The following is a 16,866-nucleotide window of genomic DNA, read 5'->3' on the forward strand; positions in this document are numbered from 1 at the left end:
GATGGTAAAACAGTGGAAACAGTGGCTGGCTTTATTTTGGGGGGCTCCAAAATCACTGTAGATGGTGATTGCAGCCATGAAATTAAAAGATGCTTACTCCTTAGAAGGAAAGTTATGATCAACCTAGACAGCATATTAAAAAGCAGAGACATTACTTTGTCAACAAAGGTCTAGTCAAGGCTCTGGTTTTTCTAGTAGTCATGTATGGATGTGAGAGTTGGACTATAAAGAAAGCTGAGTGTGGAAGAATTGATGCTTTTGAACTGTAGTGTTGGAGAAGACTCTTGAGAGTCCCTTGGACTGCAAGGAGATCCAACCAGTACATCCTAAAGGAGATCAATCCTGGATGTTCATTGGCAGGACTGATGTTGAAGCTGAAACTCCAATACGTTTGCCATCTCATGTGAAAAGCTGTCTCATTTGACAAGACCCTGATGCTGGGAAAGATTGAGGGCAGACTGAGAAGGGCACAACAGGGAATGAGATGGTTGGATGGCATCATTGACTCAATGGACATGAGTGTGGGTGTACTCCAGGAGTTGATGATGGACAGGGAGGCCTGGTCCATGGGGTGGTAGAGTTGGACATGGTTAAGCTACTAAACTGAACTGTACTGAATTGACCTTAAATGAGGCGATCTGCACAGGGAACAACTGGTGGTTGGGTGATGCCGGGTCGTATATTCAATTTTTTCCTTTGTGTGAGTTCTCACTATTTGATACTCCCTAGGGCTAGTTCTCTGGTAGTCTATAGTCTTGGAGTTAGTACTCCCACTCCAAAGGCTCGAGGCTTGATCTCTGGTCAGGAATGAAGATTCCACAACCGGTTTGTTATGGCATAAAGTGTTATTAAAACAATTACCCAGAAATGAGAAACCACAGATGAACCCCAGACAAGTAGCATTTACAAAACCAGGCAAATAATAAATAAAATAATGTAATGTATACATATACACCTATAAGCAAAGTCCAACAAAGTAAAGTACAGTAGATTTACCTGGCAAACAAAGGAAATCAAAAATTACATTTACCAGTTAAGAAAAAACTAAGATAAAAACTGGGTAACAAAACTGAAGCAAGGTGCCAAGTCGGAAATAAAGCAATGAAAACAAAACTAACAAATATATTTAGAGGAAAGAAAATAAAGAAATAATAGATATGCAAAGTTAAATAGAGGTAGATAAATAAGATTTATATACATTAAAAATTAACTACAAGGGGAAAAAAGGACAGTAGAAAAGGCAAACAAGGGAATAAGTGTGGAAAAATATAACAGGTTTAAAAAACATTAAATATTAAAAAAAGAGAAAGGAAGAAGAAAATAAAGGAAAAAAAAGTGAAACTATAGAACTGCAAAAGCCCAATGTAGAGGCAGAGATTTCTAACAGCAATAAAATGTGTGACTGAATATACACATATACATATACACCCATAAGCAAAATCAAAACAGTCCAACAAAAATAAAGTAAATAGATTGACCTGGCAAACAAAGGAAACCAAAAATTATAATACCAGTTAAGAACAAAACTAACTAAAGCACAAACTGGAAAACAAACCTAAAGGAAGGTGCCAATTGAGGAATAAAGCAATGAAAATAAATCTAACAAATATGTTGAAAGGAAAGGAAAGAAATAATAGATATGCAAAGCTAACTAGAGGTAGATAAAGAAGATTTATATACATTAAATACTAACTTCAAGGGGAAAAGAACAGTAGGAAAATTAAACAAATGAATAAATGTAGAAAAGATAATAATAGATTTAAATAATTAAAAATTAAAATTAAAAAAGAGAGAGAGAGAAAAGGAAGAATAAAAGGACTCCTCAGAACTACAAAAGCCGAATGTAGAGGCAGAGGTTTATAACAATAAAAAATGTGACTGAGAAAAAACTAAAAAGTTCAAAACCTTAATTAGATTTCATAGTGCCAATAAAATTGACAACTACAACAGAGGGGGTGGGGGAGGAAGAAAATCCAAAAGAATCTACAGAACAAGTCAAAGCATAAGAATAATAAATGTTTTTCTTGACTCACTGCTGTTAAGAGTCCTTCCCCTCGCTGAACCACACAGTCCACCTCACCTCCTTAGGATGCCCTCCAACATTGTGATCTCTGGACCTGTTGTGGGGGCAGTTAAAATTCTAATCTGGTCCTACTCCTGTGTGTTCTTGCCTGCAATGTCCACAGCTAGCAGAAATAGTGCATTTTCTTTTTGCGGGAGCTCTCAATGTCCTTTCATATATTCCATAGACACAGAGTCTGCCTAGTTGATCGTGTGGATTTAATCTACAGCTTTTACAGCTGGTGGGAAAGTTTTGGGTCTTCTTCTTTAGCCACACTACCCTGCGTTTCAATTGTGGTTTTATTTCCACTTCTGCATGGGGATTGTCCCCTGGGGATTGCTCCTGAGGCTGCCCTGGAGGACTTGGTTATGCCCCTGTTGGGCCAGATGTTGGAGAAGGCGATGGCACCCCATTCCAGTACTCTTGCCTGGAAAATTCCATGGGTAGAGGAGTGTGGTAGGCTGCAGTCCATGGGATCGCGAAGAGTCAGACACGACTGAGCAACTTCACTTCCACTTTTCACTTTCATGCATTGGAGAAGGAAATGGCAACCCACTCCAGTGTTCTTGCCTGGAGAATTCCAGGGATGGGGGAGCCTGGTGGGCTGCCATCTATGGGGTCGCACAGAGTTGGACACGACTGAAGCGACTTAGCAGCAGCAGCAGCAGGGCCAGATGTGGAGCTGGTGCAGCTGCTTGTGTTGCAGGGGTTTTGACAGGACCAGGTACTCAGGGGAGTCGGCAGCTAGGGCGCAGGATATATAGTGGTCTAGAAGGGTATCACAACCAGTATTGGCCATTATGCTCCAGTATTCTTGCCTGGAGAACCCCCATAACAGAGAAGCCTAGCAGGCCACAGTCCACAGGGTCGCCAAGAGTTGGACAAGGTTAAAGAGACCCTATGTGCATAGATGCGAGACATTTTTTTTTTTTTTTGCCTGGGACAGCTCTGCCCCAGTGAGAGTTGAGTGTGGAGGTGGTGCAGCTTCTAGGCTTGTGGGGACCATGGTTGGGCCAAGTGTGCAGGGACATGAACTGTTTCTGCTGCAGGAGTTATGGCCCTTTCAGAGTCCTTTTGTGAGCCTCTTGTAGCCGGCAATCAGAAGACCTCTTTTGCCAATCTTTCTCTGTAGCTCTGCCCATTCAGGCACTTAGAGGGTTCCCTTTCCTAGGGTCCTTTATTGTTCAGCGTGTCAGGCACATAGACAGACTCCCCTGGCTGAGGTCCTACCCTGTAGATTGGCGTGTCAGGCACTTAAGGGGCACCCTGGATGGGGTCCTACTCTGTAGTTCAGTTCAGTCAGGCATTTGATGGGCCAGTCTCTCTATTGTTCAATTGCCCAAGCTGTCATGTGGGGAGAGAGAGGCTATGGTTATGACTCTACCCACTATGCCTGACTCTGCAGTATTGTGTTGCTTCCATGGCTGCCTGGCCTTCTGCCACAGGAATTTTCCCACCACAATCTCTTCCCTCCCATCACCTCAATCTCTCTCTCCACAGTCAATAGCAGCCCTCACCCTGGGATTGCTACACAATTCCTAAACTCCAGCTCCCAGATGCTGTGCCTTCCAGGGGACCTGTGTCTCTGTCCAGGGTATGTATGGCTGGGGCAAGGACTGTCTGATTCTCATTCCATTTAGGCTGCCAAAGATCAGCTGTTTCACTCTCAGCCTTAAATGTTTCTCCTCTGACTCAGACAATTGCTTTGATGTGGGGATCAGACCCCTGCTTCAGTCCCCACCCCCACATCAGGCAGGTCCAGTCCTCCTAACACTCCTGTTTTCCCCCCTAGTTCCTTTATCCTACCAAGTTTTGCATGACTTTATATATTCTTTTCTGCTAGTCAGGTGCTCCTGTCCACTCTCAGCTGGTGTTCTGCATGCACTTGTGTGTCTGAGGGTGTATTCCTAATGCATCTGTGGAGAGAGATGTACTTCACATCCACCTACTCCTCTGCCATCTTGTTCTTCAAAATAACTACTTATTTGAAAAACTTCAATTTTCAATTGTTTTTAGATATAATTAGAAATACAACCTTTTTTTTTATATATTGACCGTATATTTTCAAGTGTGTTAACTCAGTTTTCTAGCCCAATATTCATTTCTACATACTTTAGAATTTTCTGTTAAAACAACTGTATTAAAATGACAGTTTTCCTTCTTTCAAATTCTGATGCTTTTTTCCCTTTATCTTTTCTTATTTACACTGATTACAACTTGATCTTAGGTGCAATATGTTTAGTTTTTTACCATTAGATATCTTGTTGGGGCTTCCCTGGTGGCTCAGATGGTAAAGCGACTGCCTGCAATGCAGGAGACCAGGTTTGATCCCTAGGTTGGGAAGATCCCTTGGAGAAGGAAATAGCAACCCACTTCAGTATTCTTGCCTGGAAAATTCCATGCACGGAGGAGCCTGGTAAGCTACAGTCCATGGGGTCATAAAGAGCCAGACACGATTGAGCGACTTCACTTTCTTTCTTTCACTTTAGATTCAGACTTTCTGTTTCTTTATTATGAAAATTCAGATGAATCCAATTAGTAATGAATATGTTTCATGGTGGAATGACAGTTTAGAGTAGGAGATGTCTCCCAAATGAACCTCACTTTCTTCCTTATAAACAAAGAGAATTTCAAAAGTCTGTAGCTATGACTAGAAAAGAAAGTGCACAAAATTATTCTCCTGTTCCTGTGATCCTTCAAAATGAAGTTTTTATACTTTTCAATCTCTGAGCCTAAGGGTCAGAGATGATATATGTCTGAGAAAGACAGAGTCCCACTGATAGCTGAAATATTTTTCAGTTATCACTCAAAAAAGTCAGGAGTACACATCTGGAGTGAACAGTTATGGCTTCAATAACCAGAAAGTATTACACTCTCATGTATGATAAAACTGATAGCCAATAAGGACCTGTTGTACAGTGCAGGGATCTCTACCCAGTACTCTGTAATGGTCTATGTGAGAAAACAATCTAAAAATGGGTATATATATATATGTATGTATATATATATAAAACAGATTACCTTTGCTGTACACCTGAAATTAACACAACCTTCTAAATCTATTATTGTTGTTATTGTTCAATCAGTGGTGTCTGACTTTGTGACCCCAATGTGCTGTGACTGCAACACGCCAGGCTTCCCTATCCTTCACCATCTCCTGGAGCTTGCTCAAACTCATGGCCACTGAGTTAGTGATGCCATCCAAACATCTCATCTTCTGTTATCTTCTTTTCCTCCTGCCTTCAATCTTCCCCAGAATCAGGGTCTTTTCTAAAGAGTCAGCTCTTTGCATCAGTTGGCCAAAGTATTGGAGCTTCAGCATCAGTCCTACCAGGGAATATTCAGGACTGATTTCCTTTAGGATTGACTGGTTGGATCTCCTTGCAGTCCAAGGAACTCTCAAGAGTCTTCTCCAACATCACAGTTCAAAAGCATCAATTCTTTGGTGCTCAGCCTTCTTTATGGTCCAACTCTCACATCCATACATGACTACTGGAAAAACCAGAGCTTTGCCTATATGGACCTTTGTCATTAAAGTAATGTCTTTGCTTTTATATACTGCAGTATTATTTTTTATTAAGAAAAATGCATAGGGGAGAAAAGCATATTGTGTTTAAGCAGATACCAGGAGACCACTGAGGCAAGATTGTTGTCATTTTTTATTTACTCAGTCTTGGCTGACCCCTTATGATCCTATGGAATACAGCCTGCAAGGCTCTTCTGTCCATGGGATTTCCTAGGAAAGAATACTTGAGTAGATTGCCATTTCCTTCTCCAGGGGATCTTCCTGACCCAGGGATCAACCCATAGCTCCTGCTTGGCAGGCAGATTCTTTAGCACTTAGTCACCTGAGAATCCCAGACCACTTTAATGCACCGCTTCCCCCAGCCACAGACCATGGCTGTATGTTTTTCTTTTTTTTCCAAAATATCTGTCAGGCATCACATCACTAAGAGGTAATCTCTACAGAATGTTTTTTTTTTCCCCTTGGACTTTTTAAAGATGGGTGTCAGCATGCCTTTTTATTAGTAAAAGAGCATAAGCTTACATAAAAGATTTTAAAATCTAATGTACTGAGTACGAGAAAGCATTTTGATTTTTTGCCCTCAGAGTTTAAATCAAGATAATTTATCTTGAAAACAGGGGAAATTTTAGAATAGAAATTAAATGTTTAAGTGGGGGGGGGAAGCAAACAAAACTTCCTTAATTTAGCAGGCCAAAAATAGAAATAAGAATAGTAGAATTAGATACAACCACAATCTACAGCCATTGAGTAGAATTTTAACCCTCCATGGACATAGTGTTTAACTTTGGGCTTTTATTTTTCAAAACTTGACCACTTTTTTATGGCCAGTGTTCATAAATCCCCCGATTATTCTTTACTTTTGTAGAATTAAGTTTCACATTTTCATAGAGTAACAGGAAAAGTGAATCAAGATAATGTAACTCTGAGAGATGGTGTGGGACAGGGAGGTCTGGCATGCTGCAGTCCATGGGGTTACAAAGAGTCAGACATGGCTTGGTGACTTAACAACAACTCAATATATTAGATGTCTAGTTCCCATTTGGAAAGTCCTGAGGTTGATCTGATTAATATCTGTATTTTGATAAATAGAGCTTCCCTGGTAGCTCAGATGGTAAAGAATCAGCCTGCAATGCAGGAGACCCGGGTTTGATCCTTGGGTCAAGAAGGTCTCCTGAAGAGATTGGCAACCTACTCCAGTATTCTGGCCTGGAGAATTCCATGGACAGAGGAGCCTGGCAAGTTACAGTCCATGAGGTCACAGTCAGACATGACTGAGTGACCAACGCTTTCAACTTAGATAAGTAAACTGAGGCACAAAGAATTTAAATTACCTGTCAAAACCATGCACTTCATAAGCAAAAGAGATTCTAATTCACACATCAGAAACCAAGAGGTTGAGTATTCTCAGCAACTTGTTATCCTTACCACTACCACCGTCATCATATAGTGCATGTATCTTTACTCCTTTCCTTTTCAATTTTAGTTCATTTTATGGTCATGAAGAGGAAAGGGTGTGTGCAAAGGCATTGCATGGAAACAGCTTGTTTGCTCTTCCTCTGCTTATGTTATGCTTTCAACTCTCCTAAGGCCTGAATGTTTGCCACACACAATTAAGCAGGTGATAGATGAACTCTTGGTTTTCCTGGGATATAAAATAAACTATACTGAGTCTGAAATGTCCTTGCAGGCAAGTTTGCATTTCTATCAGCTTCAATTTGGTTCTCATTGTTGAGCTATAAACATGTCACAATATTGTTTAACTGTCAACAAAGTGTATTTTTTGACAAGTGAGCTAAATATAAAAATTCAGTATTATTGCATAATCATATTTTGTTCATGAGGTGCTAAAATGTAGCAATTAATATTTTTCAGTGATAAAAATTATATTAATAAAAGTAGGGTGTATCTATATATAGATACATATATATATGTGTATATATGAACACACACTTCAGTATATGCCAAAATCATGATTCTAGTACTTTTGGGTGCTTACTAAATGTTTGCTGACTGAATTTATACTTGTTTGATTCATGCCTATATTTTAAGGTCTTAACTGTTTTTTTGGCAATAGTAACAGAACCCACTCCAGTACTTTTGCCTGGAAAATCCCATGTACGGAGGAGCCTGGTAGGCTGCAGTGGGTCGCGAAGCGTTGGACACGACTGAGTGGCTTCACTTTCACTTTTCACTTTCATGCATTGGAGAAGGATATAGCAACCCACCCCAGTGTTCTTGCCTGGAGAATCCCAGGGACGAGGGAGCTTGGTGGGCTGCCGTCTATGGGGTCACACAGAGTCAAATACGACCAAAGCAACTTAGCAGCAGCAGCATTAACCCTTTAGATAATGGAAAAGGATCTTTCAAAATAAATTGCATTCAAAGTATAATATGTACACATTTATCTTTGGAATTGCAGTAAAAAGCTAACAGGCCATATAAAAGTAAATATCTATCTATCTATTTTTATTTATTCTCCTCATAATATTCTCTACTTCATATGCATATTTAACAAAAGTGTAAAATGTTCACTATAATAGAGGCACAAATGTTCAACTCACTCTTGTAGAATGTGAGCTTGGAAGGAATGTTAGGTTGGGTTTAACTGTAAAAGATGTGTTTGTTTTTTAAAATTCACGACAAAATTGACCTAATGAACAAATGACAAAAGCATTGAATAGTGGCTACGTGGATGTTTCATTAGTTTTGGTACTTTTCTATACTTTTTCAGATATTTATCATGTAAAGCTCAGACAAATTAATAAGATAAAGCAAGAGCTCAAGGTATGTGAGAAGATACTAGTATATTCACAAAATATATTTAAATATAAAAACACATTCATTTATTATAAAGGTAATTTTCAAACAGGCAGTGAAGAAACTTTTAAAAAACAAGAATTACTTCTTTGGAAGTCTAGTCCTAAAAATTAAGCAGAATGTTTTGAATCCTTGTATGGGCATTGTGAGCATTTGTATAGAATTGTGTCAAAGTGTTAGAAAAAAAGTCATCAGGATATGAATATTTATACTAGGAAAAAAAGCTTAAATCAGACACAATTTTTGAAATAGAAAAGAAAAAAACCATAATCATTTAATCAACATACCCAGGATAACAGGACTAGAACTGAATAAAAGTTTACTTGTGAGAAATCCATAACTGGTAATTATGACAGGGAGAAGAGATGGAGCTGGAGTTTATTAAAATTTCTATGAGACTTACCCAGGTTATATTCCTGCTACTAATTTAAAATTTTCACATATCTACATCATGCATAAAAAATCACTCTATGTGCTAAACCTGATTATTGGCTAGGATATTGGATAAGTGCTGCCAAGTTTACTAGAGATGGAGCCAGTAGTATAAATTCAGAAATGAAAGACACAAAGTCAATTAGAGAGAAAACTTGTACTATGCAAAGCAAGAACAGGAAGTACAATGGACTTAAAAAGGAAAAATATCTGATATATAAAATAGCAAGGACACTGATACATCTGAATCATAATGTTAAGTGGAATGGGGAGGACTGCTATTGACAGGAGATTAATGAGTTAGCCAGGAAGCAAATTGTGGTGGCCATAATATTTAGGAGTATAAACATTTTCCAGTTTGTAACAGGGATGTTATTAAGAGACTTTAAACCAAAGAATGACAAAATCTGAAGTATGCTTTCAGAGTTTATATTTCTACAAAAGTGAAAGAATGGAGACCAATAAAAGATGATCGTAAGTACTCCTGATGAAAAATGATGACACTTTGGATCAAGATTGAGCTAACAGACGTGAGAAAGTAGACAGACTGAAGGCATATTTAGAAACCAAAATATGTGAAAGGCAAGTACATTCTTTTTTTTTTTTTTTGGCAAGTACATTCTTGATGTTAGGCTAAGAAATCTCTTTATTCATCAATCATGAAATTTTTGAATAAAACACTTACCTATTTATTCATTCATTCAGTTTACAAATATTTAATGATCACCCATCAATGTTGGACATTTTTCTACATAAGCAATAAAACATAAAAGTATTTTTCTTTTATTGTATTTTTAACATCACAACATGTTTATTGACATATAGTTAGCTTATAATAGTATATTATTGTTGCTGCTCAGTCACTAAATCGTGTCTGACTCTTTGTGACCCCAGGAACTGCAACACACCAGATTTTCCTGTCCTTCATTATCTCCCAGAGTCTGCTCAAACTCATGTCTCTTGAGTTGATGATGCCATCCAAGCTCCCATACTCTGTCACCCCTTTCTCCTCCTGCCCTCAATTTTTCCCAGCATCAGGGTGTTTTCCAGTCAGTCAGCTCTTCGAATCAGGTGGCAAAAGTATTGGAACTTCAGTTTCAGCATCAGTCCTTCCAGTGCATATTCAGGGTTGATTTCCTTTAGAGTCGACTGGTTTGATCTCCTGCTGTCCAAGGGACTCTCAAAAGTCTTCTCTAGCACTATATCAACTGTACTTCAATAAAAATATTGTATTGTTAATATTTTATCAGCAAATTTCTACTAAAATCTTGAGGGTTTTTTCTTATAAAATTATAATCTCATGGCTCATTTCATAATGCAATCTTAGAAGATCCTAAAAATCTGCAAAATTGGTGTACTAGCGCAGAATTTAACATCTGTGACTATTTCTATGCATTACATACACAGATACATTTATTTACTTTCTCCCATCTGAATTCCAAATAACATTATTGCTACCACCTGATTCAGAGGAGTTTATATCCAAATTGTGCATCTGTTGGACTTTTCTCATGTGTTAAACAGTTAAGTCATTAAATCCCAGGCACTATGGCTTTCACATATTTGAACCATATATTTTATCCACTACTACTTGTGCTAACTCTTAATAAATTTTCACAAACGAATTAAACAAAGAAATACTGACATTAACACATGATGCCATCATAGGACATCATGATAACCCTAGCATTTTCTGAATATGTCCTAGAAATAGAATTTCTCCCACTTGTATTAACAATCCTCAGTTCTTATATTTTGCCAATGGTCATCAGAGTAAACTAGTCATTCTCATATACCCAAGCTGCAAATTTCCTGTTATTCTTGGTATTGGTAGTCTTTTTTTTTTTTTAATATGTTGAGCAAATAGATTGTAAATTGAAATCTTGTAGAAAACAGACTGTTTTGAGGTTGACATGTGCAATGTATGTGAAAACAAGTCAAAACATCATGTTGATTGGGAATGTGCATGATATACCTTATTGATTGATGACAATATTCTGGATCTTAGTTGAGGAGGTAGTTACAGTAATATAGGTAAAATATTTATAAAGTTTATCAAGCTAAACACAAAATTTGTGTACTTTGTTGACTTTATACCACATTGAAAATATGATAATGTGTTAGCATAAACTAAACAGTCATAAAAGTCAAAAAAATCATAAAAATTGTGATCTACTTACCTTTGCAAAATATTCCCATCAGTAAATTTACAGGTGGAATAAACATAACATTCAATGGCCCAGGTTTTTTGTTTGTTTGTTTTGTTGTTGTCTTTTCCTCAGACCTATTTGAAACTTAATTCTGTTAAGTAGTTCTGGTGTGGCTTTGAGAAAGGTAATTAGTCTCTTTGAGCTATCCTTTCCCACCTATAAAGTAAGAATAATGAAATGTCCTACCTCTTACAGGGTTGTTGCAATATTTAAACAGATGATGTAGAACATTTGCTGGTGTATGTGACATATGGAAATAGTGCAGTGAAATCTAGTTCCTATTTCTGCCTTCAGACTTAAGATAGAATGATAGATTCGGCTGAAAACTGTCACCCCATGAAACATCTAAATAACAATTATTAAAAATTAATTGAAATATTCTGGCTTATGAAGTAAATTTACATAAAAAAGTAAATGTGCTTGCATAGAATCATAATGACAAATATAATTGACATAACACCTAAATGCATTAATCTTTTTGAAGTCAATTTCATAATAATGAAGAGCTGCCAAGACTCATATTTTCCCTCACCCTTATGAAATTTCCAATCTTTTCAATGTTTTTCACGTCACTCAAAATGATGCAGCTTGAGTTCTGCTTTGTCAAGGGTCTCTATCACCAAAGAAATTCCAAAACAGAAGCAATCAATGCAAGCTTAGCACTTTGCTATTTTCAGGGAAAATTCCATTTCTCAGAGAATTTGGCTTATACAATGCATGGTAGTATACTCTGAAATATGACTCAATGAATAATTTAAAATATATTAAATATTTTCACATATAAGTTGCAAAATGAGATGAAGAAGCACGGTTTTTAAAGCTAGAAAATTTCTCCATATTTATTTAATGTTGATCTCCAAGAAAGAGAAACAAGATAATGTAAATTGAAATAATTTGAGAATGTTCTTATGTAATTGTTTAACAAATAAATAAAAGCTTACATTTTCAGTATGCTTAAAAAATAGAGAATCCATAAAAATTATTTAAAACAATCTAAAAAACAAACTCAAAACATTTTGTTATTCTCCATAGTTTCAAATATTAGATGAATAAGAAAGTCAAGTTAACAATATAGGTACTTCCTATATGGAATTCCTATATTCCTGTATGTGGCTTCCTTTTGTAAAAAAACATAAATGTAGATATAAATTACACAATATTCAAACTACTTTTCTCCTTATAATAACAGTAGTCTTTTTTTAATTTATTTATTTTTTATTTTACTTTACAATTCTGTATTGGTTTTATTTTTCAAATACTGAAGCAAACAGAAAGTATTATTCAGAAGAATCAAAGCAAAAGTATAAGATAGGTAAAGCAATCTTCAGTATGCAATGAACATATACACCACCTTTTTCCCAGTGTTAAGAGGCTGCTACTTTCACTACTGATACACATTTCCCTCCTACCATACATCAATTAACCATCCTTTTCCAAAAAAGAACATGATAAAACCAAAAAAAAAAAATATGTCTGTCTATTGTTTAGGAATAAATGCTTTTTTCCCCCTTAAATAAATTTTATACATAGTGGAGAAGAGGATTGATTTAATAATTCCCAAGAATCTGCAAGTATAGTCAGCTCTGCCTTGTTTATTTTAAGACTGATTGTCTACCCAGCATTCCCAGAATTATAATAACTAGGTAGAATTATCCCTTATTATGACTACACTTATGCTTACATATCTACATAACAAACATCATTGACATATTCACAGGTAAAGTTATAAATTTTGAATACCAGGCATCTCTGGTGGTGTAGTGGTTAGAATTCAGCATTCTAACCAACACAGCCCAGGTTTCCAATCAGGAATAGGTCAGTCTTTTGAGGCCTTCCCTGGTGGCTCAGATGATAAAGAATCTGCCTGCAGTGCAGGAGATCCAGATCCCTGGATCAGGACAATACCCTGGAGAAGGGTTCTACTCCAGTGGATCTACCCTCTCCAGTATTCTTGTCTGGAGATTTCCGAGGCCAGAGAAAGCTGGTGGGCTACAGTACATGGGGTCACAAAGACTCAAACACTACAGAGCAACAAACACTTTCACTTTTCACATATCTACACTCATATTTACAGGAAAAGATGTAAATTTTGAACAGTACACATAATTATGCATTTATTGACTAAAGGTAGCTGTATCAGTTAAGATATGGTAGATTGTGCTACAATTATAAATGTCCTTAGAACCTTGTTGCTCATGACCATGTCAATTATTTTTTGTTTTTCACTCATTAAGTCCAACTCTTTGCAACCTCATGGACTGCAGCATGCCGGGCTTCCTTGTCCTTCACTATCTCCTGAAGTTGTTCAAACTCATGTCCACTGAGTCAGTGACATCATATAACCATCACATCCTCTGTTGTCCACTTCTCCTCCTGCCTTCAATCTTTCCCAGCAACAAGGTCTTTTACAATTATAGGTTGGCTATAGATCTAATCCATATAATCTACATTCCAGGATGCAGATGAAGCATCCTGGAAGCAATCTCTCTCTGGACTTTTTATAAAAGAGGAAAGAGAGCTGTAGAATCACCTCTGTTAATAGTATTAAAGCTTTTTAAAATTATATGGGTCTCCCAAGGTCAATGTGATTGATGTATTCAGTCCACCACTTGCCTCCCCCAGAGTGCGCCATAAGAGAAAAGAAATGTGGAGGCAGTGTTACATTCACCAGTGTCCTTTAGTAATCATTTCACTATAAAACACTTTGCTTACAAATAAGGAAAATTAACCAAGAAGAACACAAGAGACTTATCCAATAGCATAACTAATGATGGTATCTGCCCTAATATGCACATATAAGCATGCTCTCTTCAAGATGAGTCAACAAAAATATAAGTGTTATTAGTATTTCCCATCTTGTTTTTGTGATGGAGGGAGGAAGGCAAACTGGAATAAAGCAGATGGCACAAAATATGCTACTATTATTAAATAAATCATTGATAGCAACATATTTACCTTGAATTTATTTATGTATTGAGTGAATTGCCTTTATTTTCACATCTAAAGTAATTATCCTCTTGGGAGGAATAAATTCTAATGGAAATTTTTAAAAAAATGTTTTCTGAGAAACCATATGTTCATAAGCAAAGTAATCCGAGAAACTTCTCAGAGTTTTCTAGAAAACTCTTTCACCCTTCAATCTTTCTAAAGTTTATACCTCCTCCTGGGGCAGGGTTACTTTTTGAGCTCTATTTTTCCAAACCATAATGAATTACTATTCATACTGTTATGTAACTATTTAATTTGTTCTCTTCCATGCATTCACAGTAACAAGATTTCATATTCCTATAAAGAAAAAACAGTGACTCCATTCAGCCTTGAACATAAAAGGCAAGTAATAGATACTCTGTAAATAACTATTTAACTGTTAACATTGTATAATTTGTATGAAAACAAAAATAATTCCATACTGTGTTTAACTGAAACTACCCATTAGACAAGTAGAAGAAAAAGTAAGAAAATATATTTCTCAAAAGTATTCATTTCTAAATGACATTTGATATAAATAATTTGTTTGAAGTTTTTAGAAACATTGATTTAACACAAGAAAATACAATTATTCTCTCATGGATGTAAAATGTGTTATTGAATGTTCACTTGCAATAAGCTCAGAAATATGAGTTTAACTCAGTTCTGCACAATTTATCTGTGTGAACTGGGTGAGATCCTTAATTTTCTTGTCCTCATTTCCTCATTTATATGATAAAGAAGCTAAATTACCTTACTTCTACAATTGTTTTTATGTCACATATATATCAATATAACATGCTTATGCATAGAGTAGAATCTTATCTTTTCAGGAAAAAGGAAAGGATACACTTTGCTTAAAGCATAAAGTCACACATTTCTTGTCTCTTAAAGCATTCTTTTTTATTATTTCAAACTGGCAAAATTTAAAAGAAAAAGCACGCATTCTTGCTGTGAAAGCAATATGACTGCAATTGTGTTTTGGAATGAAAACTAAATACAAAATAAAAATAATGTACCATAATCTAATAAATGATTATCAGTGTTTTATGAGTGCTTATCATCATTCTATTTTATACTATAATGTTATGAGCTACCCATTATAAACACATAGTAAATTATCCAGTAATAAGAAATAATCTCAATTTTTATTTGACAAACATACATTTAAATCAGAAGATAATTACAGCCTAGCGCTGTAGAAACGTGAAATCAATTAAATTCTTTTTGATAGACATTTAATTATGCTCATGTCATGCAATAAGCACTTTCACTCATATTACTTTATTTAACCAGGCCTCTTATTCAGTAGAATACAAGCAGCACAAACAACCCAATACTCTTATTATATTTTCCCAGAAAAATATTCTTTGAAGCCTCAGCTCTGTCAGCATCAGTCTGATAACAAGCTTATTGGCAATACTAAGTTCATAATAAACAACTCAAGTTGCATATTCACCTGATACCCAATAATCCTATATCCATTGTCACCTGATCCCAGTTCATCCTAAGGTCTGTTTCTCCAAGAATAATACTTATCTATAGAAGAAGGCAAGAGATTACTCCTAAGCCCTAGGGTTTTCTAAGATGATTCACTGATAAAACTCTCAAAGAGCTCATTAGAGCATTTCTATTTACCACAAATACTTCGTATTTTTTGTTCACCTGCTTTATACATTATAAGGGTACGGTTTATTTTTGTTTAATTGCTAAGTCATGTCTGACTTTTTGCAACCCCATAGACTGAATACCATCAGGTTCCTCTGTCCATGGAATTTCCCAGGCAAAAGTACTGGAGTGGGTTGCCATTTCCTACTTCAGGGGGTCTTCCAGATCCAGGGATCAAACCATGTCTCCTGCATTAGCAGGTGGATTCTTTACCACTGAGCCACCAGGGAAGCCTTGTAGTTTCTGGATGCACTTCAAAGATTTCCTTGCTCTAGGCCCTACTCAAGATGTCAGTATTCCTGGATACCTAGGAAATGTGCCAGAGTAGCCCACTCAAAGAGCTTCCCAGGTGGCACTAGTGGTAAAGAAAGGTGAAAGTCACTCAGTCATGTCCGATTCTTTGTGACCCCATGGACTATATAGTTCATGGAATTCTCCAGGCCATTATACTGGAGTGGGTAGCCATTTCCTTCTCCAGGGAATAGTCCTAACCCAGGAATGTAACTGGGGTGTCCTGCATTGTGGACGGATTCTTTACCAGCTGAGCCCCAAGGGAAGCCCAAGAATACTGGAGTGGGTAGGCTATATCTTCTCCAGCAGTTCAGCCCAATTGAGGAGTGGAACTGGGGTCTCCTGCATTGCAGGCAGATTCTTTGCCAACTGAGCTATCAGGGAAGCCCTGTGGCCTGTCTGCCAATGCAGGAGACATAAGAGACACAGGTTCAATCCTTGGGTCAGGAAGATCCCCTGGAGGAGGGCATGGCAACCCACTCCAATATTCTTGTCTGGAGAATCCCAAGGACAGAGGAGTCTGGTGGGCTATAGTCCCTAGGGTTCCAAAGTGTCAGACAAGTTCACTTAAATGTGGAATGTTGCCTCTAAAATCCATGACGTCCACTGAGTATGGGTGTTTCTATATTAATAACAGGCGTTGCAGAGTGTAGCAAATTTTCCTTTACTTTAGAGCTGATATGCTTACATGCTCATGCCCATAGTACCACTGTAAATTTTACTAAGAGCATGGGTGGCTGACTTGCTTTTTTTTCTCTTTCAACATCTAACATATTTGTTACCAAAGCATCTAGACTACCTATTTTTTCTTCTCTCATCAGGTCCAGTGTCAACAAAGTGGTGAAGCAGTGTGATATTCTGCAGGATATCAAGAGATCAAAGTTTCAGCTGGT

At 36.9% G+C, this 16,866-nt stretch overlaps 1 long non-coding RNA gene across 1 annotated transcript; it reads left to right on the plus strand.

Annotated features, from left to right (window-relative positions):
• Positions 1-754: 754 nt before the first annotated feature.
• Positions 755-1,638, plus strand: LOC120853542. Its single transcript, XR_005718800.1, has 2 exons — positions 755-1,032; positions 1,515-1,638. It is a non-coding gene; the product is annotated as an uncharacterized LOC120853542 (long non-coding RNA).
• The last annotated feature ends 15,228 nt before the right edge of the window (positions 1,639-16,866 follow it).

Source organism: Oryx dammah, unplaced genomic scaffold (genome assembly GCF_014754425.2).
Source record: "Oryx dammah isolate SB20612 unplaced genomic scaffold, SCBI_Odam_1.1 HiC_scaffold_2, whole genome shotgun sequence".
NCBI lineage: Eukaryota > Metazoa > Chordata > Mammalia > Artiodactyla > Bovidae > Oryx > Oryx dammah.